Raw genomic sequence first — 18,330 nt, 5'->3', positions numbered from 1 at the left:
GCAGTCTTCTAATTTCATGGCTGCAGTCACCATCTGCAGTGATTTTAGAGCCCAAGAAGAGGAACTCTGTCACTGCTTTTAACTTTTCCCTTTCTATTTACCATGAAGTGATGGGGCTGGATGTCATGGTCTTTATTTTTTTAATATTTAGTTTTAAGCCAGCTTTTTCACTCTCCTTCTTCATCCTTATCAAGAGGTTCTTTAGTTCCTCTTCATCTTCTGCCTTTAGAGTGGTATCATCCACATATCTGAGGTTGTTGATGTTTCTCCTATCAATCATCAATCTTGGTTCCAGCTTGTAGTTCATCCACCCCAGCTTTTCTCATGATGTACTCTTTATAGAAGTTAAAGACTTTATAGAAGTCTTTTGGACTCTGTGGGAGAGGGAGAGGGTGGGATGATTTGGGAGAATGGCATTGAAATACGTATAATATCACATATGGAACGAGTCGCCAGTCCAGGTTCGATGCACAATACTGGATGCTTGGGGCTGTTGCACTGGGACGGCCCAGAGGGATGGTATGGGGAGGGAAGAGGGAGGAGGGTTCAGAATGGGGAACACATGCATACCTGTGGCAGATTAATTTTGATATTTGGCAAAACCAATACAATATTGTAAAGTTTAAAATAAAATTTAAAAAAAAGTCAAATAAGCAGTGTGACAATATACAGCCTTTCCCAATTTTGAACCTGTCCATTGTTCCATGTCCAGTTCTAACTGTTGCTTCTTGTCCTGCATACAGGTTTCTCAGGAGACAGGTAAGGTGGTCTGGTATTCCCATCTCTTTTAAAATTTTGCACAGTTTGTTGTGATTCACACAGTCAAAGGCTTTAGCATAGTCAATGAAACAGAAGTAGATGTTTGTTTGGAATTCACTTGCTTTTTTCTATGATCCAGCAGATGCTGGCAATTTGATCTCTGGTTCCTCTGCCTTTTCTAAATCCACCTTGTACATATGGAAGTTCTTGGTTCATGTACTGCTGAAGCCTAGCTCATTGTAAATTGTATTTAAAAATATTATCCCCTAGGCTAATAATCAGAGAAGGCAATAGCAACACACTCCAGTACCCTTGCCTGGAAATCCCATGGATGGAGGAGCCTGGTAGGCTGCAGTCCATGCGGTCACGAAGAGTCGGACACGACTGAGCGACTTCACTTTCACTTTTAATTTTCATGCATTAGAGAAGGAAATGGCAGTGTTCTTAACTGAAGTGACTTCCTAGTAGTCAACTGAAGCGACTTAGCAGCAGGCTAATAATAATAAAACAGTATAACTTTTTAATAAGGAAAGCATTCTCTTTTTAAAAAAATTTTTAAGAAAAATTTTATCATAGTTGGTTTACAATGTTGTATTAGTTTCTGCTATACGTTGAAGTGAATTAGCTAAATGTATACATACACTCCTTCTTTTTTGGACTTCCTTCCCATTAGATCACCACAAAACATTGAGTTGAGTTCCCTGTGCTATACATCAGGTTCTCATTAATTATCTATTTTATACATTTTAGTGTATATATGTCAATCCCAGTCTCACATGGCGTGTTAAGTCTCTGCGTCAAGCACTGCTGTGGGTGTTGGATCGAAGTCCTTCACGCCTCTGCCTCTCTTCCTGACCAGACTGGAAAGGTGCAGAGGAGTGTGGCAGTGTACACAACAGGTGCTTAAAGCGTATCTGTGAGAACTGAGTTCTCCTCACGTGTGCCTCCAGGACATTGCCCTCTCCAGTCAGACACTTTTTTGTCTGTCAGCTTCAGGTGTGGGTGCTGGTGGCTGTGTCATTCCCAAATATGGGCATGCCGGGCATGACTTCACTGGCAGAGAGAAGAGCCAGTCATGTCTGTGTCCAGCTGACTGAGCCCTGATACCTGTTGGAGTTTCTGAGGGAGTCTCCAGGGCAGATGTTTACTTGTGTGTCATCACAAGAACACCAGGGCTCCTGATAAGCTGATCCTGAAACTGTGGAAAGCTAAGGCTCTGCTTCTGAGTCAGCTTGGAGGGAGAGCTCCCTGCTGACCTGCGGGAAACCCCATTGTCTGTCAGGTCACCATGAATGTTTCTCTCACGGGAGGGTCCAACCCGGGGCCAGGGGAGATTAGAGGGAAATAAAGTGGAGACTCAATCTACAAGCTGCAAATCTCATGGGCAAAACTTGGCTGATTTCTGAAGTGTGAACTAAGAGAATAAAACTTTTTTTTTTTTAAGTTTTAAGTTGAGAATTGTGATAGAGAGTAGATGGAGCAAACAAGTGAAGTAAGACCAACAGAGCAACTGTTCCAGACAAATACACTTCTACTGCTCTAGCACCAGCCTGACTCTGTCTTTCCTGAATCTGATGGAAATGTCCTACTCATCTTTCTCTTGTACAGGATTCCTAACATAGCTTCACCAACCCCGAGCAGGAAGAAATACGGGCACGGCGGTGATGGCGGTGGTTTAGTCGCTCAGTCGTCTCTGACTCTTGCAACTCCATATGGACTGTACCCAACCAGGTTCCTCAGCCATAGGATTCTCTAGGCAAGAATACTGGAGTAGGTTGCCATTTCCTTCTCCAGGGGATCTTCCTGACCCAGGAACTGAACCCACATCTCCTGTGCCTTTTGCATTGGCTGGTGGATTCTTTACTGCTAAACCACATAGGAAGCCCAATAGATGTAGTTCAGTTCAGTTCAGTCGCTCAGTTGTGTCTGACTCTTTGCGACCCCATGAATCGAAGTACACCAGGCCTCCCTGTCCATCACCAACTCCTAGAGTTCACTCAAACTCACGTCCATCGAGTCGGTGATGCCATCCAGCCATCTCATCCTCTATTGTCCCCTTCTCCTCCTGCCCCCAATCCCTCCCAACATCAGAGTCTTTTCCAATGAGTCAACTCTTCACATGAGGTGGCCAAAGTACTGGAGTTTCAGCTTTAGCATCATTCCTTCCAGAGAACACCCAGGGCTGATATCCTTTAGGATGGACTGATTGGATCTCCTTATAGTCCAAGGGACTCTCAAGAGTCTTCTCCAGCACCACAGTTCAAAAGCATCAATTCTTCAGCACTCAGCTTTCTTCATAGTACAACTCTCACATCCATACATGACCACTGGAAACACCATAGCCTTGACTAGATGAACCTTTGTTGGCAAAGAAATGTCTCTGCTTTTTAGTATGCTATCTAGGTTGGTCATAACTTTCCTTCCAAGGAATAAGTGTCTTTTAATTTCATGGCTTCAATCACCATCTGCAGTGATTTTGGAGCCCCCAAAAATAAAGTCAGCCAGTGTTTCCACTGTTTCCCCATCTATTTGCCATAAAATGATGGGACTTGATGCCATGATCTTAGTTTTCTGAATGTTGAGCTTTAAGCCAACTTTTTCACTCTCCTCTTTCACTTTCATCAAGAGGCTCTTTAGTTCCTCTACACTTTCTGCCATAAGGGTGGTGTCATCTGCATATCTGAGGTTATTGATATTTCTCCCAGCAATCTTGATTCCAGCTTGTGCTTCTTCCAGCCCAGCGTTATTCATAATGTACTCTGCATATAAGTTAAATAAGCAGGGTGACAGTATACAGCTTTGATATACTCTTTTTCCTATTTGGAACCAGTCTGTTTTTCCATGTCCAGTTCTAACTGTTGCTTCCTGACCTGCATACAGGTTTCTCAAGAGGCAGGTCAGGTGGTCTGGTATTCCCATCTCTTTCAGAATTTTCCACAGTTTATTGTGATCCACACAGTCAAAGGCTTTGACATAGTCAATAAAGCAGAAATAGATGTTTTTCTGGAACTCTCTTCTTTTTCCATGATCCAGCGGATGTTGGCAATTTGATCTCTGGTTCCTCTGCCTTTTCTTTTCTTTTTTTTTTCTCCCTTTGCCTTTTCTAAAACCAGCTTGAACATCTGGAAAAGTTCACGGTTCACGTATTGCTGAAGCCTGGCTTGGAGAATTTTGAGCATTACTTTACTAGCGTGTGCGATGAGCTCAATTGTGTGGTAGTTTGAGCATTCTTTGGCATTGCCTTTCTTTGGGACTGGAATGAAAACTGACCCTTTCCAGTCCTGTGGCCACTGCTGAGTTTTCCATATTTGCTGGCATATTGAGTGCAGCACTTTCACAGTGTCATCTTTCAGGATTTGAAATAGATCAACTGGAATTCCATCACCTCCACTAGCTTTGTTTGTAGTGATGCTTTCTAAGGCCCACTTGACTAGGCTTTCCCCAAAAGGGTTTTAAATCCAGATGTCTGGGAAGTTCTGGGCTGAACATGCATCTGTACTGCAGGACCTCTCAGATGCGTGCATTTTAACTTTTCAAGAGGAAGCATAGTGCTGGATATCCCAGATTTCCTTAGCCACTGAATTCTTTTATACCCATAGAACTCTTAAGACTCACTTGGGCAGGTGCTAAAATGGAGAATCTCTTAAGTTCCCTTTCAGAACTTAGATACCCTCCCCGTGACTGGCCTCACTGTGACATCTCTGGGCATGTTCTAGCTTGTTTTGCATGAGTCCTACTTTGTCTCATTTTGTCTCATCAGCTCGTTTCCCAGTGATCATCCTCTCAGAGTGAACAGAGTCACATGGTTTTCTTCATTTCTCTGAAAATCTAGGTCTATCATTGTCAAAATATAAAAATGATATGACTATTTGAAAAAAAATGCATTACAGGAAAGTATAAGTAAAGAAAATTAAAATTCACCCCCAATTCTAATCACCCAAAAGTAATTCTAACAAAGGATTTTTCAGTTGAGCCAGAAGATTCTACAACTGGCAGAATTTTATTAAATGCTTCAATTACAAATGTATATGGCAAAATATTTAAAACAGATTGAAGTTTTTGAACTCCTGTATATCTGAAACATTGGAGATTTAATAATTAGGGTTGTTCAGATATGGGTCGAGGGGTTGTTACAGCTTGAAGTATGTCCTCCCCACAAAATATGTTGAGGCCCTAACCCCTAGTACCTCAGAATGTAAACTTGTTTGGAAGGAAGGTCATTGCAGAAGTAATTACAATTAAGATAGATCATGGTTGGGTAGTAGCTGCTGCTGCTAAGTCGCTTCAGTCGCATCTGACTCTGTGCGACCCCAGAGACGGCAGCCCACCAGGCTCCCCGGTCCCTGGGATTCTCCAGGCAAGAACACTGGAGTGGGTTGCCATTTCCTTCTCCAATGCATGAAAGTGAAAAGTGAAAGTGAAGTCGCTCAGTCGTGTCCCACTCCTATCAACCCCATGGACTGCAGCCTACCAGGCTCCTCCGTCCATGGGATTTTCCAGGCAAGAGTACTGGAGTGGGGTGCCATTGCCTTCTCCATGGGGTAGTAGGGAGGGCACCTAATCCACTGTGACTAATGTACTTATTTAAAAAATGGCCATGTGAAGACCCAGAGACATAGAGGGAAGAATGTCATGTGACAGTAGCGGTAGAGATTGTATTCATGCGGCTGCAAGTCATGGAATGCGTTAGAAACTGAAAGGCATGGAACAGATTCTTCCCTCGAGCCTTCAAAAGAGTATAACCCTTTTGAAAAAGAATATATACATATATATATTTTGTGGTTGTTGTTGAGTCAGTAAGTCATGTTTGACTCTTTGCAACCCCATGAACTGTACCCCACCAAGCTCCTCCGTCCATGGGATTTCCCAGGCAAGAATACTGGAGTGGGTAGCCGTTTCCTTCTCCAGGGGATCTTCCTGACCCAGGGATCAAACATGTGTCTCTTGCATTGCAGGCAGATTCTTTACCACTGAGTCACCAGGGAAGCATCAGATCAGATCAGATCAGTCGCTCAGTCATGTCCTACTCTTGTGACACCATAGATTGTATATTCCATGGAATTCTCTAGGCCAGAATACTATGGTGGGTAACCTTTTCCTTCTCCAGGGGGTCTTCCCAACTCAGGGATCAAACCCAGGTCTCCTGCATTGCAGGCAGATTCTTTACCAACTGAGCTATCAGGGAAGCCTATACATATATATATATATAAAACTTTGCTATACAGTAGAAATTAACACAACATTGTAAATCAAATATTCTTCAATAAAACTTTTTAAGAAAAGAATATTGTCTTGCCCATACCTTGTCTTTGGATTTCTGGCTTCTATAACCACAAGACAATAAACGTCTGTGTTTGAGGCACCCATTTTGTGGTACTTTGTCCTGGCAATTCCAGGAAACAAATACAAGGGTGGTGGTAAATTGAGAGAGGGTTTTGAACAACAACCTGGCCAAGTTAACACCCCTCTGATGGGCAAAGATCCCCATCCACACCTTCCGCTAAGCACTGACATGCTGGAGGCTGTTCCTTACAAGGCCTGTGCCATGCACACATCTCCTTCCTATTCAGTGATGTCATATTGCTAGCTTGAAATGGGCCATTCTGGTAAGCAACCACCTTGTTTCTGGAGGAATTAAGGGTGTCCTGAGTTCAGCACATTCCATGCTAAAACTGGGAAAGTTTCAGGCAAACTGGACCAAAGTAGTTAAACTATCAGTCATGGGAGGAGTATTTATACCATGCTGCTGCTGCTGCTGCTGCTAAGTCACTTCAGTCGTGTCCAACTCTGTGCAACCCCATAGGCGGCAGCCCACCAGGCTTTGCCGTCCCTGGGCTTCTCCAGGCAAGAACACTGGAGTAGGTTGCCATTTCCTTCTCCAATGCATGAAAGTGAAAAGTGCAAGTGAAGTCACTCAGTCGTGTCTGACTCTCAGTGATCCCATGGACTGCAGCCTACCAGGCTCCTCCGTCCATGGAATTTTCCAGGCAAGAGTACTGGAGTGGCGTGCCATTGCCTTCTCCGATAGAACTTGGCAAATCTTACAAATCAGAGCATTGCCTTCTTAGAGAACTGCTCATGAAATATGCACCAGCACATTACTATGCCAGGTTTGGTTCCCCAGCATTGCTGCCTTTTATTTGCATGGTGAATATAGCATTGGTTACCTGAAGCTCTCCCTATAGCTGTTCATCAAATTTACGGGATTGTGCAGCAGTTATTGGCAGGGATGAGGATCTGAGAAGTTATCCTTTCAGTTGAAAATGCAAGCCTTTGCTAGATAAATTGTATAGTAACAACCCTAGCATTATGAATCACATTGACAAAGCACTTAAAAATTTGAAGTTAAGAGATGCCTTCTCCCCAAGTTTTATGTTCTCTTCAAAATCAATGGTTTATTTTTGTGGCATTTACTTATTTATTTATTGAACTACCAAAATCAAAGTTGTTCCCTAATGGATACATATAATTATAGAGTTGAACATAAGACATGACAATTTTTTTTCCCTAAGAACCACATGACAGAATTAGAGATGCTTAACATCCTCCTATGGACTTACGGAGATCTTAAGCCTTACAGTAAATTGTACTTACAACAATAATTATTGAGCATAGCACAGCACTTAGCCCACCATGTCTACATTGTAAATAAAATAGCTTCTCAGTCTTGTCCTAGCAGTTATACCATCTTCCTCTCCCACTAGAGAAACCATAAAGTAATACAGGAGGGTGAGTGAAATGTCCATTAGATGGAGCACCAACCCGGATGCCTTCCACTCCCAACCAGGCATCAAACCATGAAAATGCCACAACAGCTTCTGTTCCTAAACTCTTCTCCCTGGTTCACTCTCCACTGCCCCAGGTCCTCCTACCTACTACTTGTCTAGGGCCGGAAAATGTGTTTAAAATGCACTAGATCATGTTCTCTTGGAGAAAAAAAAAAGCACTGCAGAATAGCATAAGTAGAATGTATGCAGCCTGGGGAAACTGTTCTGAAGAGGTAAAGGAGAAACCAGGATATATATGATATATACGAACTTTTTTGCTGAGAAAAACGTGTAGTCAAGCAGAGAGTATTGTTACTAATCACAAGAACAGACATCTCAAGTTACTTACTTTAGTGCTTTTTTTCTATCTATTGGAGAAAAAAGTGATTATTTATTTTTGAAGTATAGTTGATTTATAGGACTTCCCTGGTGGCTCAGATGGTAAAGAATCTGCCTGCAATGCAGGAGACCCAGGTTCGATCCCTGGATAGGAAAGATCCTCTGGAGAAGGGAATGGCAACCCACTGTAGTATTCTTGCCTGGGGAATTCCATGGACAGAGGAGCCTCATGGGCTACAGTCCTTGGGGTCACAAATAGTCAGACATGATTGAGTGACTAATACACATACATACATATGTATATTCATTGTTTTTAAATATAATTTTCCATTATGGTTTGCCACAAGATATTGAATATAATTCCCTGCGCTATACAGTAGGAGCTTGGTTTTATCTGTTCATATAAAGAATAGCATAAAGAATCGGCCTGCAATGCGGGAGACCTGGGTTTGATCCCAGGGTTGGGAAGATGCCCTGGAAAAGGGAAAGGCTACCCACTCCAGTATTCTAGCCTGGAGAATTCCATGGACTGTGTAGTCCATGGGCTTGCAAAGAGTCGGACATGACTGAGGGGCTTTCACTTTCACTTATATAAAAGCTTGGGCTTCCCTGATAGCTCAGTTGGTAAAGAATCTGCCTGCAATGCAGGAGACCCTGATTCGATTCTTAGGTCAGGAAGATCTGCTGGAAAAGGGATAGGCTACCCACTCCAGTGTTCTTGGGCTTCCCTTGTGGCTCATCTGGTAAAGAATCCACCTGCAATGCGAGAGACCTGGGTTCGATTCCTGGGTTGGAAGGATCCCCTGGAGAAGGGAAAGGCACCCACTCCAATATTCTGGCCTGGAGAATTCCATGGACTGTATTGTCCATGAGGACACGAAGAGTCGGACATGACTGAGCGACTTTCACTTCACTTCACTTCGCCTTATATAATAGCTTCCATCTGCTCGCCCCAGCCTGCCACTCTTATCCTTCCCCCAGGCCCCTCCTCCTTGGCAACCACAAGTCTACTCTCTATACCCACATGTCTGTTTCTGTTTGTAGGTAGGTTCATTTGTGTCATATTTTAGCTATCCCGTATAAATGATTATCATATGGTATTTTTCTGTTTTGACTTACTTCACTTAGTAGAATACTCTCTAGTTGCATCCAGGTTGCTGCAAATGACATTATTTCATTCTTTTTTTTTTTGGTGCTTTTCTGTGTATGGAAACATGCAAGAATCTGGGTTCATTAAATAATTTCCTTAGATATCTATCTTAAATATCTAGGGGCTGGCATATCCAAAGCAGGGAATGCTTCCTTTTTTTCTCAATTATGAAATGCCCCAAGGTGCATTGCAGTGGATAATGGCTTGATCCTTATAGGACTTATTGGCAGGCAACATTTTTTTCTTTACCATAGAATGATCTCCAGGGTATATTGTACAGTAAAAAACAAAGTGTGCTTGTGCATACACACACAAAACCCTCAAATCAACTGTACTTGAGTTAAAAGAATGGATCAATCAAAAGGAGAAAAAAGCAAGGTGCTGGACAGTTGGTACAGTATGGTATCTTTCATAATTTAATTAAAAATTTTTTTTCTTTTTATAATTTTAAAAAGCAGTCTTAAATATGCTTGGATAAATACAGGGTGGTTTCTGTGCCTAAAGCACACACTCTTCACAATGCATTTTATTCATGTACTTTTCTATTTCTTCCAGGAGACCATGACTTCCTTGAGGGGAAGGAATTCCTTCATTGACTTTTGTATCCTAGCACGTGGCTTGGATCAAATAAGCAATCAATAAAAGTCAGTTGAAGAAAGGAATCATTAAATACAGGCAGAAACACTGCCTTTAACAGTTTCCTTTTCTCAGTTAAATTTACTAAGCCAGTATTGTAACATAAACACAGGTCCATCCAAGATGTAAGTCACTTCCTACCATTTTAAAGTTGTTTTTTTTTTTTTTTGGTGTGTGTGAATCAGGAAGAGTCGGAGGCATTAAAAAAAAAAGTTTTGAAATTAAACACGCACACATATACACACACACACCACAAGCATCTAATTAGACCAAAACAAAACCACCTTACAAGTCTTGGCTCATCATCTCTGCACACTGATAGCTACATGCACTGATCCTATAATTTATGTCTACTAAACACTGTTATTTTCCTTCTCTATGCATTAGGCAACTAGGAAAGGGTTCCAGAAACATTTCAACACTACTGGCACTCATGATTATTAATATCATTAATACTGTTTATTTTTTTAATGGCTAGTCTTCTAGACTTGTGTATCCGATCTGAGAGAAGAATGTATTTCTAGGGTTGCAGCCAAATGCAGTCCTGAATGCTTTCTGCTGGCAGTCTTTGCTTTCCCAATATTGACTTGCTTCCTACAACCCCTAGGAATCTCCTCTATCTTTTCAAGCTGCCCTTGGGATTCTTTTTCTTTCTTGGCTTCTTGTCACTGGCACCCCTAGAGCCAGGCAGCAAACATGTCCCCTTGCACATCCTGCCACCTCTCTGGGTTCAGGCACCAGTCTTGGAGATAGGAAGAGAGGAAGAGACGAGGGGTGAGGCAGAAGACATTAATAATCCCCACTTCCAACCTCCTCTCTCCCTCCCCAGCCCTGCCCCTTCCTACCACCAGAGTTGGCTACCGCTCCAGGAAATAACTGCCCTTTTCAGCCTCCTCTTGGAGCAGAAAGAAAGGAAAGGTTTGGATTCTTCTCCTTTTTGGAATCCCCCCATTCTTTTCATTTGTTCAGTCGCTAAGTCCTGTCCGATTCTTTGTGGCCCCATGGACTGTAGCATGCAACCCTGTTCTTCACTGTCTCCAGGAGTTAGCTTGAATTCATGTCCATTGAGTTGGTGATGATATCTAACCATCTCATCTTCTGCTGCCCTCTTCCCCCCTTCTAAGGTTTTCCAAATAACCCCTCTTAGCATCTCTAAAGCCCTTAATTTCTCCTCTTCTGTGCTCAGATTGCAGTTTACACAAGAATCCCCCTGTGGAGTTAGTCAAACATGCATATCTCTGCTCTGCCCCTGGAGTTTTTCCAGGAGTTTGCTTGGTGAACAGAACTGTCCCTGGGAATCAGATGATTTTACCTTGTAGTGTGGCTTGCACTTTTTACCTTGAGCATGCGGTGATCTGAGCAAAACTTGTGTAAATAGGGGTGGAAAATACTAAGGGAGGAAAGAACAGCCAGACCAAAACTGGAGTTCTTCTACTGAGTCACACAGCATCTCCCAGAGTTTACTCAAACTCATGTCCATTTAGTTGGTGATGCCATCCAACCATCTCATCCTCTGCTGCTCCCTTCTCCTCCTGGCCTTTCCCAGCATCAGGTCTTTTCCAATGAGTCAGCTCTTTACATCAGGTGGCCAAAGTATTGGAGCTTCAGCTTCAGCATCAGTCCTTCCAATAAATATTCAGGACTGATTTCCTTTAGGATTGACTGGTTTGATCTCTTTGCAGTCCGAGGGACTCTCAAGAGTTTTCTCTAACACAGCATCAATTCTTCAGCACTCAGCCTTCTTTACGGTCCAACTCTCACATCTGTACCTGACTACTGGAAAAACCGTAGCTTTGTCTATACAGACCTTTGTAGATAAAGTGATGCCACTGCTTTTTAAAAAGCTGTCTAGGTTTGTCATAGCTTTTCTTCCAAGGAGAAAATGTCTGTTAATTTTATGGCTGTAGTCACCATCTGCAGTGATTTTGGAGGCCAAGAAAATGAAATCTGTCACTATTCCCACTTTCCCCCATCTATTTGCCATGAAGCGATGGGATCAGATGCCATGATCTTCATTTTTGAATGCTGAGTTTTAAGCCAGCTTTTTCACTATCCTCTTTCACCCTAATCAAGAGGCTCTTTGGTTTCTCTTCACTTTCTACCATTAAAGTGGTAGAAAGTGGCATGTCTGAGGTTGTTGCTGTTTTTCCCAGCAATCTTGGTTCCAGCTTGTGCTTCATCCAGCCCAGCATTTTGCATGATGTACTCTGCATAAATAACCAGAATGACGATTTATAGCCTTGACATACTCATTTCCCAATTTTGAACCAATCTGTTGTTCCATGTCTGCTTCTAACTGTTGCTTCTTGTCCGGCATACAGTTTTCTAAGGAGGCACATAAGGTGGTCTAGGATTCCTATCTTTAAGAATTTTAAGTAGGCAGTGACTGAAGTCCTGGAAATCTTCACTCTTTCCCCAAAATAGTTAGAATAATCCTCCCACTCATTAGCGTATGAAATTGTCCAGCCCGTAAAAGCTAACTGTAGCACACTTCAAGGTCACACTCACAACCTACAATAGCCCACACTCTGTGGAGTGTGTTTGTCTTTAAATAAATCTCCTTCTTACCTATCACTTTATCTCTCACTGAATTCTTTCTGTGATGAGACGTCAAGATCCAGAGGTTCATTAGATCCTAAAACTGGGTCTGTGATCTCAGTTGGAAGACCATGGGTTTTGGCTGAGTCCCTAGCAGGGTTTTGGGAGAGTTCAAGTCCTGGCCACATGGGTTCAAGACTCAGTCTGAGGTAAAAGCTTTCATAACTGTGGTGACCTAAGGATGAAAGAGCAGATAAAACCAAGGAGGGTCTTGGAATGCAGGAACAGAAAAACCAGACCCTTATCGTCCTTCCCTCTCCCATGTCGTAACTATTAATGGAACAGTATAACCTGTCTCCCCTCCTACCCCATAGGGAGAAGGTATTTGCCCTACTCTTCCCCCACCACCCAGTACATGTGCCTCATCCAATCAGCAAATGACCCGCAAGACCCTCATCCCACTCCTTGCACCCTGGGCATAAAAGTGGAATAAGGACCCCTGTTCAACGTCAGTTCTCCCTTGAGCTGGTTCGCTGTTCTAACAGCATCTCCCACTCTAATAAACTTTATTTCTCTCTCATTCTGTCTCATGTCTGGAAATGCTTTTCCAACCTGTGCCCGGACCATGACAACAACTACCCTGTATGCAACTGATATAGGTGAGGAAAGACTTGCCTTGTGTCATTCTAGGTTCAAGGGCTGGGTCTATGAAAAACTGACGACAGACAGATTAAACAGAGAAAAGGTGTACAAGTTTATTAATTTTTAGCATCATGTGCACAGAGGCATCACAGGAAGAAATGAATACCCTCAAAGCACTGCTATTTGAGAGTTTATAAAACAACTTTATTGGGCAGGGGGGAAGGATATAGGCTCTTTAGAGAAAGTGAGGTGAAAGTCACTCAGTCATGTCCGACTCTTTGCGACCCCAGGGACTATGCAGTCAACGGAATTCTCCAGGCCAGAATACTGGAGTGGGTAGCTGTTCCCTTCACCAGGGAATCTTCCCAACCCAGGGATTGAACCCAGGTCCCCCACATTGCAGGCGGATTCTTTACCAGCTGAGCCGGTTTAGAGAAAGTGGTTTAGAGAAAGAAGCCAGTTTAGAGAAAAGTAAATGATTTTTAGAGAAGATGAATGGACACTTAGAAGAACAGATAGGAAATTTGAAGATGTAAGGGGGCAAAATTTGTCACCCCAAATGTGTCTCTTTGGCCGAAAACCTCAGGAAGAATTCCTAACTGCCTAAAATAATTTATAGAGAGCCTGTTCCAGGAATGAAACTATCACTATAAATTACTGTAGTTATAAGAACCAGGTGTGGTAGACAGGGAGGAACCTAGCAGTCCACGTTGAAATCTTGTCTTTGTCCCATTGTCTGTGTTTGGCCCTTAAAATACTGGCTTTTCTATCATTTCCACGTGAATTGCTTTCCTGCCCTTCGAAGTCCCGAAACACTACCCCCAACATCCTTTGTGTCTTAAGCTGAAGATGGTATTTAAGGTGAAGGTTTTGGCCCACTTGCTTAGTTTTACTTTTGTTACCTTTCTTTTAGTGTCAAATCCAAAAAATCATCACCAAGATTAATGTCAAGGAGTTTACTGCCTATGTTTTTCTTCTAGGAGTCTTATACTTTGAAGTCTTAGTTTCTGTTTAATCCATTTCGAGTTGTTTTTGTGTATGGTGTAAGACAGTGGTACACTTTTGTTCTTCTGCATGTCATTGTCCATTTTTTCCAATACCATTTATTGAAGAGACTCTCCTTTTCCTATTATATGTTCTTGAGTCTTTTCTTGTAAATTAGTTGACCTTGTAAGTGCTGGTTTATTTCTGGGCTCTCAATCCTTTTCCATTCATCTATGTGTCTATGTTTTATCCATACTATACTATTTTCATTGCTTTTTAATATAGTTTGAAATTAGGAAGTGTTATGCCTCTTGCTTTGTTCTTTTTACTCAAGATTGCTTTGGCTACTCAGGGTCTTTTGTGGTTCCATACAAATTTAAGACTTGTTTGTTCTATTTGTGTGAAAATGCCATTGGAATTTTGATAGGGATTGCATTGAACCTGTAGGTCACTTTGAGTATTATGGACATTTTAATTGTATTAATTCATCCAAAGAATTGATGCTTTTGAACTGTGGTGTTGGAGAAGACTCTTGAGAGTCCCTTGGACTGCAAAGAGACCCAACCATTCCATCCTAAAGGAAATCAGTCCTGAATATTCATTGGAAGGATTGATGCTGAAGCTGAAACTCCAATACTTTGTCCACCTGATGTGAAGAACTGACTCATTGGAAAGACCTGGATGCTGGGAAAGATTGAAGGCAGGAGGAGAAGGGGACAACGGAGGATGAGATGGTTGGATGGCATCGCCGACTCAATGGACATGAGTTTGAGTACTCTAGGAGGCCTGGCATGGTGCAGTCCATGGGGTTGCAAAGAGTCGGATATGACTGAGCTGAATTCATCCAATCCATGAACATAAAATAAGTTTTCATGTATGTGTATCTTCTTCAATTTGTTTCATCTGTGTCTTATAGTTTTCAGTTTCAGATTTTTCACCTTAGTTCAGTTTATTCCTAAGCATTTCATTTATTTATTTATTTGGTGCAATTATAATTGGGCTTACTTTCCTAATTTGCCTTTCTGATATTTAATTGTCTTGATTTTTTTATATTGACTTTGTACCCTGCAGCTTTAATGAAATGGTATATTAGTTCTAACAGTTTTTTGGTGGAGTCTTTAGGGTTTTGTGTATATAATATCAAGCCATCTGCAAATAGTGACAGTTTTACTTCTTCTTTTCTGATTCAGGTGCCTTTTGTTTTTTCTTGCCTGATTGTTTTGACTAGGACTTCTAATATTATGTTGAATTAAAGTGGTGAGAGTGGGCATCCTTCCCTTGATCCTTACCTTAAGGAAAAGCTCTCATGCATATGTTAGCTGTGGGCTTGTCATATATGGCCTTTATTATGTTGAGGTACATTTACCCTACCCCCAGTTTGTTGAAAGTTAAAACATTTTATCTTAATATATCCAGAGGAAATGGATCATGTGAGCTCAGATTGTTTCTGGAGCAAACATCAGGATATACGTGAGGTCAGTTTTTCAACTTCCCGAGGGGCCATTAGTTGGGATCTTTAAAATGTCATGACTAGGTAAAACCAAAAATTTGAAGCCATTTCTTACTTTAACAGTAGCTATATGCTGAAAGACAGTCATGAAGTCATAGTTTTGAATAGCAAGGAGAATTTATATGAAATTTCATACCTGTGCCTCTCCTTCCTCTTCTGGTATGTAGCTATTTTCATTTTCAAAAGATAAATCCATGCCAAGAATTCAACTGGATAAGACCTAAAATTACTTTAATCTCGGTGTGTACCGGAAGGTATGCTTTCTTTGGCAACCTTGTAGAGCCAAACCGTACAAACTTTACATTCATGAACAAGGTTCTATCATAAGAAACAGCAATGAGGCTTTTTAGAACATGGGGTCAAGTGTAGCTTGAGAAACATATTGTAAACCTATTATTTAATACAAACTATCAGACATAGGATGGCTATTGGTTTTAGAAGCTATGCAGAAGATGGAGTGAAATATAAGTCCCATAGGGGTCAAGAAAAACTGTTCCAGGCAATTCAGAATCCATCACCAACATAACCAAAATAAGTGTTTTAACTGAGGTTGAGAGGAGGACTTTGGAGAAATATCTCAAATTTATTATCTTTTAATTTTTATTTCTGGAATTTTTATTATTTTAAAAAATGAGTTAATTAATTTGGCTGAACTGGGTCTTAGTTGCCACATGTGGAATATTCAGTCTTCATAGTGGCATGTGAAATCTTTGGTTGCAACATGCAGGATTTTTTGTTGCGGCATTTAAATGCTCAGTTGCAGCATAGGAGGCCTATTTCCCTGACCGGGGATCACACCGCAGGCCCTCTGCAGTGGAAGCGCAGAGTCTTAGCCACTGGGCCACCAGGGAAGTCTGGGACAAGCTCACATTTACATATACAATTCTGTTGCGTCATATGTTTGTCATATGTTTGCTTTGCATGTGGTCCAGGTGTCACAGGTTCGAGTCCCCATTTTACAGACCAGAAAACTGAGGCTCGTGTCAACAAACTAATAAGTGACGGACTTTGGATAAAATTTTTTAAACTTTGATTAAAAAAAATTTCTTTTACATACCCCCATGCATCTCTGTATCTTCAGAAAGAGGTAAATAAATCATTCTGGATAGTTTTATTTTCCGGTGGCAAAGGGTCTCTTCACTCAGGAAGAGAGACATAAGAGAAAGCTTTCTAAAATTATGTAATATATTTTCTTCCCCCCCCCTTGAACTTATACTGAACATTTACAATGTGTTCCTGAGAATCCATCCTTAATTTTTTAAAACATTTTTATTATCTATTTATTTTTGGTTGTGCTGGGTCTTGGTTGCTGCATGTGGGCTTTCTCTAGTAGCAAAGATCAGGGGCCGCTCTAGCTACGGTGCATGGGCTTCTCATTGTGGTAGCCTCTCTTGATGCGAAGAGCTGACTCACTAGAAAAGACCCTGATGCTGGGAAAGACTGAAGGCAGGAGGAAAAGAGAACAACAGAGGATGAGATGGTTGGATGGCATCACCTACTCAGTGGACATGAGTTTGAGCAAACTCAGGGAGATGGTGAAGGACAGGGATGCCTGGCGTGCTGCAGTCCATGGGGCCGCAAAGAGTCAGACACGACTGAGCAACTGAATGACGACTCTTGTGGAGCACTTGCCCTAGGGAGCTTGAGCTTTAGGAATTCTGCCTTGTGGGTTTAGTTGCCCTGAGGCATATGGAATCTTCCATAGCCACAGATCTTCCTACATTGGCAGGAAGATTCTTAACCACTGGGCCACCAGGGAAGTCCAGAATCCGTCTTTAGTATGGGTGATGCAATAGATGAGATGGTGCTCCCAGGGTCTGAGGTATGAGGGGCACTGGCCCCATGTCCTGGTGCTTTTCCAGTTTGCTGGTCAGAGTGATTTTTATTCCTGTCCCCATTCTGTTCTTGTGCTTGCCGTCTTTTCACTGCCTTAAATGGCAATCTGCAAGAGTCTTAGGATCTAAATAATTAAACCAGGTAGAACTGTACATAAAGTAAAAGTAAATAGGCCTGAAACGATGTGCAAGGAAAAGCATTAAGAGCACAGTCCTCAATTTCTATTTTCCTGTTACCTCAGCCCAATTAAATACATCTTTAAATTTTATATTGTTTCCCAGGTAGGAGAGGGCACAACTTAACTGAGTTCCAGGTAAGTGAAGGACAATGAAACTTTCATTAGAAGCAAGAAACAGATACAAGTGTATACACAGACACACACAGACACACGATTTTATTTATTTTTTCACTGGCACTGACTTACCCGACTTAAAAATTTTCACTGGACTAAAAAATAACTGATTTTTAAAGAATGACTGTATTTTAAATACTCATTTAGCATTTGTCTGTATTGTTCTATTGTTGAGTTCTTTTTTCCCCCCACAAAGAATGTTTTTCGTTTTCCCTGTGCAAAAAGTCTTTGCTACATATTTGCATAAACCAGTCACTAATAAGTCTTTCTTTAGTAAGGGAGTAGCAGAACAAGAGCCTAACTTTGAGTGAGTTTTAATGTTCCCATGCCCTGGTTTCTGCAGGTGTAAAATGCAAGGCTGTAACATTCAGATGGTGTAGCAGGCTGTCTGAGTCCACTAAGGCTGGGCAATAATACCAGAGACTCGATGGCTTATGAACATTTATTTCATAGTTCTGGCGGCCAGGAAGTCCATGATCAAGAGCAGACTGGGTGGCAGCTGAAGGCCTGCTTCCTGGTTCACAGACAGCTGTCTTCTCCCTGTGTCTGCACATGTTGCAAGGGACAAGGCAGCTCCCTGGTCTCTTGTAAAAGAGCACTAATCTCATTCATGAGGCCTGTGATTGGGGGTCAGGATCAACACCTAAACATGCTGCCTTCAGCAAAGGCTTAGCCACTAATGGCACAATAAAAGATCATTATCTGAACATGAATTCAACTGAAATTCAAGTGGACCTAAACCCAGAACCATATACTCACTCTGCAGCTTATAAACAGTGTCCACTGTCATCTCCTCTGCTAGAGGGAATTAAAGCTA

This window comes from Bos grunniens, chromosome 8, assembly GCF_055505025.1.
Source record: "Bos grunniens cultivar Pamir isolate PY7600 chromosome 8, Bosgru_T2T1.0, whole genome shotgun sequence".
Taxonomy (NCBI): Eukaryota; Metazoa; Chordata; class Mammalia; order Artiodactyla; family Bovidae; genus Bos; species Bos grunniens.
This window is presented reverse-complemented; position numbering follows the sequence as displayed.